Genomic DNA, 13,539 nt, shown 5'->3' on the forward strand with positions numbered 1-13,539 from the left:
AAGAGGGAGAGCATACATCCTCCCTTCCTGTGCAGGCCTAAATTGAAGGGCCATGGAACTCTAAATTAGATTATAATCCTACATTTTTATATTAAACCTGACCGGAATTTATTTTTCCCAAAATGAGACTTTCTTCTGATTGAAGGATCCAGAAATATTTTTTGCCTGAAAAATTTCATCCAGGGCAGAGAAGAGTAAGTCCAAAAGCAAGAAAGAAAAAAGTAAAAAAAAATAATCCCCACATTACAGACTTTAATTTGTTTCATAAAATGATTACACAATTGATAATGTATTTTGAAGCAGATGTAAAACAAGAGCTACAGAATCAACAGACATCTGGAATTACACAGAAAGTGAAAGCCATCTGGTGACTATACCCAGGCCAGCTAAAACCCTGGCCTCCTCAGGGTAGGACTTTACATAAAACAAATAAATTAGCTAATGCAATCATAAGATGAGTCATTAAAAAAAACAGAAGAAAGAAAAAGTGGGTTATACTGCTCAACTTTATTTTATTCTTTTTTCTTAAAATATTATTGGAATTTTTTGGTAACTTTTGGAAGCTTTTTGGAAGTTGAACAATACGCTATTAATTTCAAAAGCAAAACTTGGGACTTCCAGTCAAGATGGAGGCATAGGTAAACATGGCTCACCTCCTCATACAATGACTATAGGGAACCGATCTGTATGACAGTAGCAAATGTAGCCCAGCCCTGATTCGGAAAACCGGCAGGCTCCAGGAGGCACACAGGAGCCAGGCCCACAGATTGGCTTTCCCATGGGAAACCAGGCCTGCATTGTACCTAGGCTGCTTTGAGGCGTGCTGTTGCTAAAACTCCCTCGCCCTGGATTGAAGCAGCAAATATTTTCTGCATATCTTTAAAGTAACTTCTTAAAGTCTGTGCTAATTCTCCCAAGGACGAAGTGTAACCAGATCAATCTTTTTTTTAATGGTTGTTCTATATTTTACTTTTATTTTTAAATATATTTTATTGATTACCCTATTAGAGTTGTCCCATTACCCCTCTTCACTGCCCTGTACCCTGCACACCCCCTCCCACCCACATTCCCCCCCCTTTAGTTCATGTCCATGGGTCATACATATAGGTTCTTTGGCTTCCACATTTCCCATACTATTCTTGCCCTCCCCCTGTCTATTTTCTACCTACCATCTATGCTACTTAATCTCTGTACCTTTTCCCCCTCTCTCCCCCTCTCACTCCCCTGTTGATAATCCTCCATGTGATCTCCATTTCTGGGGCTCTGTTCCTGTTCTAGTTGTTTGCTTAGTTCATTTTTGTTTTTGTCTTAGGTGTGGTTGTTAATAATTGTGACTTTGCTGTCATTTTACTGTACATGTTTTTTATCTTCTTTTTCTTAGATAAGTCCCTTTAACATTTCATATAGTAAGGGCTTCGTGATGATGAACTCCTTTAACTTGACCTTATCTGGGAAGCACTTTATCTGCCCTTCCATTCTAAATGAAAGCTTTGCTGGATAGAGCAATCTTGGATGTAGGTCCTTGCCTTTCATGACTTGGAATACTTCTTTCCAGCCCCTTCTTGCCTATAAGATCTCTTTTGAGAAATCAGCTGATAGTCTGATGGGAACTCCTTTGTAGGTAACTGTCTCCTTTTCTCTTGCTGCTTCTAGGATTCTCTCCTTCATTTTAATCTTGGGTAATGTAATTATGATATGCCTTGGTTTGTTCCTCCTTGGGTCCAAGTTCTTTGCGACTCTCTGAGCTTCCTGAACTTCCTGGAAGTCTATTTCCTTTGCCAGATTGGGGAAGTTCTCCTTTATTATTTGTTCAAATAACTTTTCCACTTGTTGCTCTTCCTCTTCCCCTTCTGGTACCCCTATAATTCAGATGTTGGAACGTTTAAAGATGTCCTGGAAGTTCCTAAGCCTCTCCTCATTTTATTGAATTCTTGTTTCCTCATTCTTTTCTGTTTAGTTGTTTCTTTCTTCCTTCTGGTCCAAACCATTTATCTGAGTCCCAGTCACCTTCCCATCACTATTGGTTCCCTGTACGTTTTCCTTTATTTCACTTAGCGTAGCCATCATATTTTCATCTAATTTGCAACCAAATTCAACCAATTCTGTGAGCATCCTGATTACCAGTGTTTTGAACTGTGCATCTGATAGGTTGGCTATTTCCTCATTGTTTAGTTGTATTTTTTCTGGAGCTTTGGTCTGATCTTTCACTTGGGCCATTTTTTTTTTGTCTTGACGCGCCTGTTAGGTATGAGGGGCAGAGCCTTAGGTATTCACCAGAGTGGGGTAATCCATGTGGCTGTGTTGTGGAGCTGTATGTAGGGGAGGGGTCCAAGAGGGAACATTGCCACTTGCTCCACTCTGCAGGATTTCAGTCACTTCCCCCGCTTCCCACAAGCAAATTGGGCCCTTCTGGTGCTGATTCTGAGATGGATGGGTTTGTGTGTGTTCTAGGACCCTGTGGGTCTCTCCAAGGAACTCTCCTGTGAGGCTGGGAGTTTTCCCTGCTGCCACCTCAACCCCCACAGGTGTTTTCAATCAATGCTTTGAGGCTTTATTTCCCCGCACTGGGACCCCAGATTGTGGGGTCTGTCCTGCTCCCCTTTTGTTTCGCCTAGTTTATCTGCAAGTGAATATGGGACCACCCAGTCTACCAGCCGCCACCTTTCTGGCCAGCTGCAGCCTTGCACACCACACCCCGTTCCACAATCCGCCACCTCACTGGATCTGCTGGCCACCGCCTTGCCACAAGTCTTCTCCACCTGGCTGCCTGACTCCACCCCTCCTACTGGTCTGGATGAATATTTCTTCTTTAACTCCTTGGTTGTTGGACTTCCATACAATTCGATTTTCTGTCAGTTCTGGTTGGTGTTTGTTTTTAAATTATTGTTGTCCTTCTTTTGGTTGTGCAAGGAAGCACAGTGTGTCTACCTACGCTTCCGTCTTGGCCGGAAGTCTGCCCAGATCAATCAGTTTTATCATTCCCTTGCATTTGCAACATTTTTTTTCTTTGTTATCAGTAAGAAGTAATCAGCAACATCCTTTCCTTTGTCATCTGTAAAAGATAATCACCTAAAGCAAACCTGAGCATAATGAATGAGAACTTTCTTTGATGTATGCTATTAGAAAGCAGTAAAAGCCTATCCAGGTAAGGGGTCAGGGAGCTCTCTCTCTCAGAGGGTGGCAATGCCATCCCTTTTTCTCCACAGGACTTCTGGAGTCCATGTGAATTTGTTCATCACATACAAAACACCACAGACACTGCTGGTGGGAGTCTACATCAAACAACAAAAATTACAACAAGACTACAAAACAAATATCACCCAGAATCATCAGAAATCAAGCTGTATGCCATATTCATCCACACAGGCAGGAGGGGTAGAGACATGGAGAGATTCATAGACATGGAATGGGCAGTGGTGGTGGATAAAACTCAAGAGGGATACCTTAAGAACAAGAGATCCCAGCCCCCACACCAGATCACCCAACCCAGGTTCCATTGCCTGGAAGATAAGTCCCCATAATTTCTGGCTGTAAAAACCAGGTGGAAGAAATTGCAGGATTCTCAGGACTCTCCTCTTAAAGGTCCTGCAATGGACTTAGGGCTGACTAAGACTCACTCCCTGTGGGCTCCAGTACCAGGACAGCAGCTGGAAAGGTATCGATGGCATATGGGGAGAAACTGAAATATCTGGAATCACAGCGAGTGCTGGATGACAGCTTCCTCCTAGACAAAATTCCAGAGGACAGGTGGAAGCATTGTCCCCTCTCTGAGCCCTCCCCCACACAGAGCCACAGAGTGGCAACACCATATCCAAGATTCCATCAGCTTGGTTCACAAGGGTTGCCCTGTGCTAGCGAATACTTAAGGCTGTGCCCATTCAAACTTACCCCGTGAGCTTTTCTACAATGGGTGATGCTACTAAGACAGGGAGTCAAAGCAGCTCTACCTAATATATAGAAACAAACACAGGGAGGCTACCAAAAGGAGACAAAGAAATATGGTCCAAATGAAAGAACAGAACAAAACTCTGGAAAAAGAACTAAACAAAATGGAGATAAGCAATCTATCAGATGCTTGTTATTCTATTACAGTTGCCCCCATTTTTCCCCTTTGCCCTCCTCCATCCAGCCCACCCCCCACCTCCCACAGTCAATACCCACACTGTTGTCCATGGGTCATTCATACATGTTCTATGACTAATACCTTCCCCTTCTTTCCACCAGTATCACCCTCCCCCTCCTCTCTGGTCGCTGTCAGTCTATTCCATCTTTCCATGCCTCTGGTTCTATTTTGTTCATTAGTTTACTTTTGTTCATTATGTTCCTCTTACAGGAGAGATCATATGGTATTTGTCTTTCACCAACTGGCTTATTACACTTAGCGTAATATTCTCCAGTTCCATCCATGCTATTGTGAAAGTTAGGAGTTTCTTCTTTCTGCTGCATATACTCCATTATGTAAATGTACCACAGTTTTTTGATCCACCTCATTTACTGATGGGCACTTAAGCTGTTTCAAGCCCTTGACTATTATAAATTGTGCTGCTATGAACATTGGGGTGCATAAGTCCTTTTGAACTGGTGTTTCAGGGTTCTTAGGGTATATTCTCAGCAGCTGCAATGCTGGGTCAAAAGACAGCTTAATTTTAGTTTTTTGAGGAAATTCCATACTGCTTTCCATGGTAGCTACACCCATCAACAGTGCACTAGGGTTCCCTTTGCTCCACATCCTCACCAGCACTTATTGTTTGTTGATTTATTAATGATGGCCATTCTGACAAGTGTAAGATGACATCTCATTATGGTTTTATTTTTTGGAGGGGGACATCTAAAGAAAGATCAAGCCCTATGACCTTAATTTTATTGGCATCATGTTCTAATGATCAACAAATTAAGAAATGAAAGAACATTTCAATCAATTGTGGTCACTTGAAGTCATTGCCTTTTTTCAGTAGTGGCAATTTTCTAAAAGCCAAAGAGCATTTTGATTTTTTTTGTATTTTTAAAACATTTTATTGATTACGCTATTATAGCTGTCCCATTTTTTCTCCCCTTTATTTCCCTCCACTCTGTACCTAACCTCCCACCATCATTCCCCCACCTTAATTCATGTCCATGGGTTGTACGTATAAGTTCTTTGGCTTCTCCATTTCCGATATTATCCTTAACTTCCCCCATTGATTTTGTACCTATCATTTATGATTCTTATTCCCTGTACCTTTTTCCCCATTCTCCCCCCACCCACACCCTGCTGGTAACCCTCCACGTGATCTCCATTTCTGTGAATCTGTTCCTGTTCTAGTTGTTTGCTTAGTTCACTTTTGTTATTGTTTTTTTAGATTCAGTTGTTGATAGCTGTGATTTTGTTGTCATTTTACTGTTCATATTTTTTATCTCCTTTTTCTTAGATAGGTCCCTTTAATATTTCATATAATGAGGGCTTGGTGATAATGAACTCCTTTAACTTGACCTTATCTGGGAAGCACTTTTTCTGCCCTTCTATTCTAAATGATAGCTTTGCTAGAAAATATAACTTTAGATGTAGGTCCTTGCCTTACATGACTTGGAATACTTCTTTCTAGCCCCTTCTTGCCTGTAACGTTTCTTTTGAGAAATCAGCTGATAGTCTAATGGGAACTCCTTTGTAAGTAACTCTCTCCTTTTCTCTTGCTACTTTTAAGATTCTCTCCTTACTTTTCATCTTGGGTAGTGTACTAATGATGTGCCTTGGTATGTGCTTCCTTTGGGTCCAACTTCTTTGGGACTCTCTGAGCTTCCTGGACTTCCTGGAAGTCTACGTCCTTTGCCAGATTGGGAAAAATATTGCTCTGTGGAAGGTTTTGGGTTTTTTTTTTTCATTATTTGTTCAAATAAATTTCCAATTTCTTGCTCTTCCTCTTCTTCTGGCACCCCTAAGATTCAGATGCTGGAACATTTAAAGTTGTCCTGGAGGTTCCTAAGCCTCTCCTCATTTTGTTGAATTCTTGTTTCTTTATTTTGTTTCACTTGAATGCTTGTTTCTTCTTTCTGGTCCAAATCATTGATTTGAGGCTTCCTTCCCCTCACTATTGGTCCCCTGCACATTTTCCTTTATGTCACTTTTCATAGCCTTAACTTTTTCCTCTATTTTGTGACCATGATCAACCATTTCTGTGAGAAACCTGATTACCAGTGTTTGGAACTCTGCATCTGATAGGTTACCTATTTCTTCATTACTTAGTTGTATTTTTTCTGGAGATTTAACTTGTTCTTTCATTTGGGCCATATTTTTTTGTCTCAGTAAGCCTGTTATGTAGTGAGGGGCAGAGCCTTACATATTCAACAGGGAAGGACAACCTGACCCCCAACAAATTTGTCACTGCTTTGTGGCACTATATGTGAGGGAGGGGTCCAAGAGGGAACAACACCACTTGCTCAGCTCTCAGCCATCTTTCAGTCACTTCCTTTACTACCCACAAGCAAATTTGGCCCTTCTGGTGGTAAATCCCAGGTGGGTGGGTTTGTGTATGTACTAGGACCCTGTGGGTCTCTCCAATGAACTCTCCTGTGAGGCTAGGAGTTTCTCCTGCTGCTTCAAATCCCACACGTTTTTTCAGTCAGAGGTTTCAAGGCTTTCTTTTCCTGCACTGGATTCCTTGGTTGTATGGTCTGTCTCACTCCCCAGTTGTTCCTCATGCTTTATCAGCATGCAAATGTGGGACCATCTGGTCCACCAGCTACCGCCTTACCTGGTCCTCCAGCTGCCACCTTGACCCAAGTCCTCGCCACCCTAGCAGCCAGTCTCCACCCCTCCTACTGGTCTGGATGAATGTTTCTTCTTTAACTCCTTGGTTGTCAGACCTCCATACAGTTCAATTTTCTGGCAGTTCTGGTTATTTTTTGTTTTTAAATCTGTTGTTGTCCTCCTTTTGGTTGTGCAAGGAGGCAAAGTGTATCTACCTACACCTCCATCTTGGCCAGAAGTCTCATTGTGGTTTTAATTTGCATCTCTGATGGCTAGTCTAGTGATGTTAAGCATCTTTTCATATGCCTATGGGCCATTCATATGTTCACCTTGGAGAAGCATCTGTTCAGGTCCTTTGTCCATTTTTTAACTGGATTGTTTGTCTTCCTCGTGTTGAGTCATATGACTTCTTCACATATTTTGGACATCAAATCCTTGTCCAATGTATCATTGGCAAATATGTTGTCTCATATAGTCGGTTCTCTTTTCATTTTGATAATGTTTTCTTTAGCTGTGAAGAAGCTTTTTAGTTTGATGTAGTCAAACTAAACAAAAAGCTTTGATGTAGTCCCATTTGCTTATTTTTTCTTTGATTCCCCTTGCCCTGGGAGATATATTGGCAAAAATACTGCTCTGTGGGATATCTGAAATTTTACTGTCTATGTTTTTCTCTAGGACTTTTATGGTGTCATGACTTATATTTAAATATTTTATCCATTTTGAGTTTTTCCTGGTGTGTAGTGTAGGTTGGTGGTCTAGTTTCACATTTTTGCATGTACAGTCCCGTACTTCCAACACCATTTATTAAAAAGGCTATTTTTACTCCATTGTATGCTTATGCCCCCTTTTCAAATATTAATTAACCGTAAAGACATTGGTTAATTTCTGGGCTCTCTGTTTTGTTCCACTGATCTATGTGTCTGTTCTTATGCCAGTACCAGACTGTTTTGATTACAGTGGCCCTGTAATATAGTTTTACATCAAGTATTGTGATCCCTCCTACTTTGTTTTTCTTTATCAAGATTGTTGAGGCATTCTGTGTCTTCTTTGGTTTCACATAATTTTTTGAAATATTTGTTCTAGACCTGTGAAATATGCTCTTGGTATCTTAATAAGAATTGTATTGAATCTATAGATTACTTTGGGTAGTTTGGACATTTTGATAATGTAAATTCTTCCAATCCATGAATATGGTATATGCTTCCATTTATTTGTATCTTCTTTAATTTCTTTCTTCAGTATTCTATAGTTTTCTGGATACAGGTCATTTACTTCCCCGGTTAAATTTATTCCTAGGTATTTTTTTCTTGCTAAAGTAAATGGGATTTTTTCCCTCATTTCTCTTTCTGATATTTCATTGTTGGTGTACAAAAATTCCTACAAATTCTGAATATTTACTTTGTATGCCACTATTTTGCAAACTTCACTTATTAAGTCAAGTAGTTTTTTGGTGGTGCCTATAGCATTTTCTGTGTACACTATCATGTTGTCTGCAAATAATTATTAAGTTTTACTTCATCCTTTCTTATTTGAATGCCTTTTATTTCTTCTTCTTGTTTGATTGCTGTGGTGAGAACTTCTAGTACTATTTGAATAAAAGTGGTAAAAGTGGACACCATTGTCCTATGCCTGATCTTAAGGAGAAAATTTTGTTTTTGCCCTTTGAGTATGATGTTGCCTGTAGGTTTACCACATGTGGCCTTTACTATGTTAAGTTATGCTCCTTCTCTTCCCAGTTTGCTAAGTGGTTTTTTTTTTCATAAATGGGTGCTCGATTTTATCAAATGCTCTTTCAGCATCTACTGATATGATCATGAGATTTTTGTCCTTCATTTTGTTTATGTGGGGTATTATGTTTATTGATTTGTTAATATTATAATATCCTTGCATCCCTGGGATGAATCTTACTTGATCATGGTATACAATATTTTTAATTTATTGCTGGATTGGATTGTCAATATATTTGTTGAGAATTTTAGCATCAATTTTCATCAGAGATATTGACCTGTAGGTTTCTTTCTTTGTTGTGTCTTTATCTGGTTTTGGAATTAGGTTAATAAAGGCCTCATAAAAAGAGTTTGGGAGTATTCCCTCTTCTTAAATTTTCTGGAATGGTATGAGAAAGAGAGGAATTAATTCTTCTTGAAATATTTGGTAAAATTCTCCTATGAAGCCTTCCAGTCCAGGGCTTTTGTGTGCTGGGAATTTTTGATTATTTGCTTCAATTACACTAGTTGCTATTGGTCTATTCAGGCTTTCTGCTTCATGATTCAGTTTTGAAAGACTGTATGTTTCTAGAAATTTGTCCATTTTGTCCAGGTTTTGCACTTAATTGAGTTATCATTGTTCATAGTAATTTTTTACATTCCTTTGTATTTTTGTGGTATTGGTTGTAACTTCTCTTTTGTTTCTGATTTTATGCATTTGGATCCTCATTTTTCTTGATGAGTATGGTTAAAGGTTTGTCGATTTTGTTTATTATTTCAAAGAACCAGCTCCTGGATTCATAAATCCTTTGAATTGTTTTTTTAATATAGTCTCTATATCATTTAATTCTGCTCTGATCTTGATTATTTCCTTCCTTCTGCTTGCTCTGGGATTTCTTTGCTATTGTTCCTGTAGTTCTTTTGGATATAGGATTAGATTGTTTATTTGAGATATTTCTATCTTCTTTAGGTAAGCCTGTATTGCCATGAACTTCTCTCTCAGGACTGCCTTTTCTGAGTCCCATAGGTTTTGGATATTTGTTTGCTTATTTTCATTTCTAGGTACTTTTTTATTTCTTCCTTGATCTCATGGTTAACCCATTCCTTACTTAATAACATGTATTCAGTCTCCATGTATTTTGGTGTTTTTGAGTGTTTTTCCTTCAGATTGATTTCTAGTTTCCAGCCATTGTCATCTGAAAAGATACTTGATATAATTTCAATGTTCTTGAATTTGTTGAGGCATGTTTTGTGTCCTACCATATGGTCTTTCTTTGAAAATGATCCATATGTATTTGAAAAGAATATATTCTGCTTCTTTGGGTGAAATGCTTTATAAATATCAATTAAGTCCAGGTGATCTAGGGTGTCATTCAATGCCACAATATTCTTGATTTTTTGTATGGACAATCTATCCATTGTTGACAGTAGGATGTTAAAATCCCCTATGATGACTGTGTTGCTGTTGATACCTTTCTTGAAGTTCTCCAAGATTTTTATTATTTGGGTCCTCCTATATTGGTTGCATATATATTTACAAGGGTTATATCCTCTTATTATACTACTCCCTTAAGTATTATATCATGACTTTGTTTGTCTCTTGTTATGGCCTTTGTTTTGAAGTCTATTTTGTCTGATATAACTATTGCTATCCCAGCTTTCTTTACATGTCCATTTGCTTGGAATATTATTTTTTCTATCCCCTCACTTTCAGCCTGTGTAGATCTTTGGTTCTGAGGTGGGTCTCTTGTAAACAGCATATATGCAGGATGGGTTTTTTATCCATTCAATAGCCCTATATCTTTTGAGGGGAGCATTTAATTCATTTACATTTAAGGTTACTATTGATAGGTACTTATTTGTTGGCATTTTCTCCTTAGTACCTGTGTTCCTCCATCTGTCTACCTTACTATCTATCATCTATCTATCTTCTTAAAGCAGTCCCTTTAGCATCTCTTTCAATGTTGGTTTGGTGGACATGTATTCTTTTAGCCTTTTTGTCTGGGCAACTTCTTATTCCCCCTTCCATTTTCACTGAGAGCCTTGCTGGCTACAGTAGTCTTGGTTGTGCACTTTGTTTTTCATTACTTGAAATATTCCATGCCATTCCCTTCTGGCCTGTAGTGTTCTTGTTGAGAAATCTGCTGACAGCCTTATCGGAGCCCCTTGTATGTTACTTCCTGTTTCTCCCTTCTTGCCTTTAAGATTCTCTCTTTGTCTTTAAATTTTGCCATTTTAATTATGATGTATCTTGGAGTAGGCCTCTTTGGGTTCATCTTGATAGGGGCCCTCTCTGCTTCCTGGACTTGTGTGACATTTTTCCTCACCAAGTTAGGGAAATTTCCTGTCATTACTTTTTCAAATAGTTTTTCTATCCTTTGCTCCTATTCTTCTCCTTCTGGTATGCCTATGATATAAATATTATTACATTCCATGTTGTCCTTCAGCTCCCTTAAACTATATTCGTTCTTTTTTAGTCTTTTCTTCTTTTGTTGCTCAGTCTGGGTCTTTTTCTCTGTCTTGTTTTCCAACTTGCCGATATGACTCTTTGCTTCATCTACCCTGCTTTTAATTCCTCTAGTGAATTCGTTGTTTCAGATACTGTATACTTAATTTTTTCCTGGCTCTTACCCATGGTTTCTATGTCCTTTTTAAAAAAATTCTATGTTCTTTTTCATGCTGATGTAGTTCCCTGTAAGTTCCTTGTAGTTCTCACTAAGCTCCTTGAATATCCCTATAACCATTATTTTGAACTCAGTGTCTGATAGACTGCTTGCCTCAATTTCATTTAGCACTCTTTCTGGGGATTCCTCCTTTCCTTTTGTTTGGGGTTTGTTTCTCTGTCTGCCCATTTCAGGTGGCTCCCCTTATTTGTTATTCTGTGTATTAGATTGATCTGCTTTGACTCCCTGTCTATGTGGGGTGGCTTTCTGAGGTAGGAGATCTGTGAGACTCAGTGGTTCAGTCTCCTTGATCTCCTGAGCTGGATATCCTTGGGATGTGCTTTATGCCATTTATGTGGGCTCTCTTGTCATAACTGGGGTTTGGTCGTTCTTAGGTCATTCTTTGGTGCGTTCTTTCCTCCATTTGGTTGACTGAGAGTCATACTGCCCACCACATCTTGTATGTTGTTGTGCAGGTGCTACAGATGGTGTGAAGCATCCTTTGTACTACTTGTCTTCAATAATTCATATGGGCTGAAATTCCATTGATTGTTCAGGTCACCTGTTAGAAGATTAGCTGAAAATTTGTTCTGGGGCACAAGCAAGTGGGCTCAGCTTCCACCTATTCAGCCAGCATATTCCCACTCCAAAAAGATTATTTAAAAAAGAACCCTCTCACTTTCAGTCCAAGCTAATTACACCTCCCCACCTGCCACCCTCACCATAAAGAGTGATTATTTCTTCAACAGATACACCCCTTAGCAGAAGCTGGCTACTATCATTCTGGAACTTCAAATTTCCTGAAAATCAAAGATGAAGTAAAACTCTGGACAAATAGAGTATGGTCTATGTACAACTGGAGCCAGGACTTCATAGCCTTGAATTTAGAAGTATTGAAAGACTCCATCTGCCCATCCTGATTCTGCCACCAAGAACTTTATAGTTTTAAAAAATGGTTTTGCATTTTGGAAAGTGAATAATGAAAGCTCCAGAAAGCACTGAAAACTGTCTCAGAAAATTTTTCCTGTGTAAGCTGTTGTCAAACCTGTTACACTACTGGTAAACTTACAAATGTGCCTTCCTGTACTCTAATCACCCCAGGAGAATCCCAAGCAGTACTTCCTCCCAGCTGCCATGGCCAGCCATCCTCCTCCTTTCCTCCACCTCCACAACCTCCACCGTCTCTGCCTCCACCTCCACCACCAACAGCACCTCTGCTGTTCAGAAAACCCACTCTCACTAAAACACTTCAGGCTGGATCATTTAAAAAAAAAGATGAACTCATGCAGATAACAGTTAAAGATCTACTGATTGTAATTTAAGGAAAAAAACACAGAGTTTTGATGAAAGGATGAACTTTGTTTCATCACCAAATGCATGGAATCCACTAGTTACATTTCTGACCTGCAGCGTATTACCCTGAAGCTCAAAACAAAGGGTTATCAATCCAAGTTACAAATCTCTTCATTACTCCTGGTAAAAGTCAGAAAGCTCTGTAGAAACTACTTAGAAAAGTCAATGTAGAGAAGAGCCCAGGTGAGACCCCACTTACCAATAAAGAAATTATGGAAACAAAAACTGCACTGGCCCCAGTAATGAGCCAGCTGGCTTTCCCTAGAAACCCAATTCAAACTCTGCCACTTTCTACAAACATCTTTGATGAACAAAACTGGTGCCAACTCTGCCTGACTCTAGTGATGATTCATAAAATGTGAACTTTTACTTCCAAACCCAACTTTTTTTAAAAAGGATTGAAAGCAAATTGTCCAATGTGACCTTAAAAATTAGAATGTATCATATCTACTTCTTGGGTAGGTAGGTAGTTACAGCTGCCTCACTGAAGTCAGATTTCCATTACTTTGATATTGCTGTCCACATTAATACATCTAAATATAAATTTCATGAAGTCTTCAACATGAACCTTGTATTTTCTGCATGCCCTGTGAAGAATTCTCTGAGGTCCTTAGCAGTTTCGCCATAAGATCTGATTCCTTGTCCGGATTCACAAAATATGATTCATCACTAGATAAAGTGATGAAGATAAAGATAAAATTACCCCAATCCTTTTTTTAAAAAATGTAATAGGGTATGTATAAATAATTATGCTAATATATAATTTTGTTTAAAGAATCAAAGTATGTATGGAGCCCATAAATACTGTGATATAAAGTGGATATTTGGATATTTTCTAGTTTGCATGATCAGTAAGAGAAGAGATGGAAAATGTAATCCCCAAAGTGATGCTTATCATAGAATTACTCAATTTAGGGTGGAGAGGTTTTTCAAATTTAACTAGATAAGTCTAATTTGTACTCTGTAGGTGCAGCTATGACATTAAGATAATGACCTAGTTCCCATTCATCTCAGGTATTCTCAGGTAATTGAAAAGAACAGTATCTCAACCTATAAAACTCAGTCATTCATTAAGTGCTACAAACTTGATCAG

At 39.0% G+C, this 13,539-nt stretch overlaps 1 pseudogene; it reads left to right on the forward strand.

Moving 5' to 3' along the window:
* Positions 1–287: 287 nt before the first annotated feature.
* Positions 288–12,808, forward strand: LOC123806756 (annotated as a pseudogene).
* Positions 12,809–13,539: the final 731 nt, after the last annotated feature.

This window comes from Phyllostomus hastatus, unplaced genomic scaffold (genome assembly GCF_019186645.2).
Source record: "Phyllostomus hastatus isolate PE091 unplaced genomic scaffold, TTU_PhHast_1.1 phas_scaffold_39, whole genome shotgun sequence".
In the NCBI taxonomy this organism is placed as follows: domain Eukaryota; kingdom Metazoa; phylum Chordata; class Mammalia; order Chiroptera; family Phyllostomidae; genus Phyllostomus; species Phyllostomus hastatus.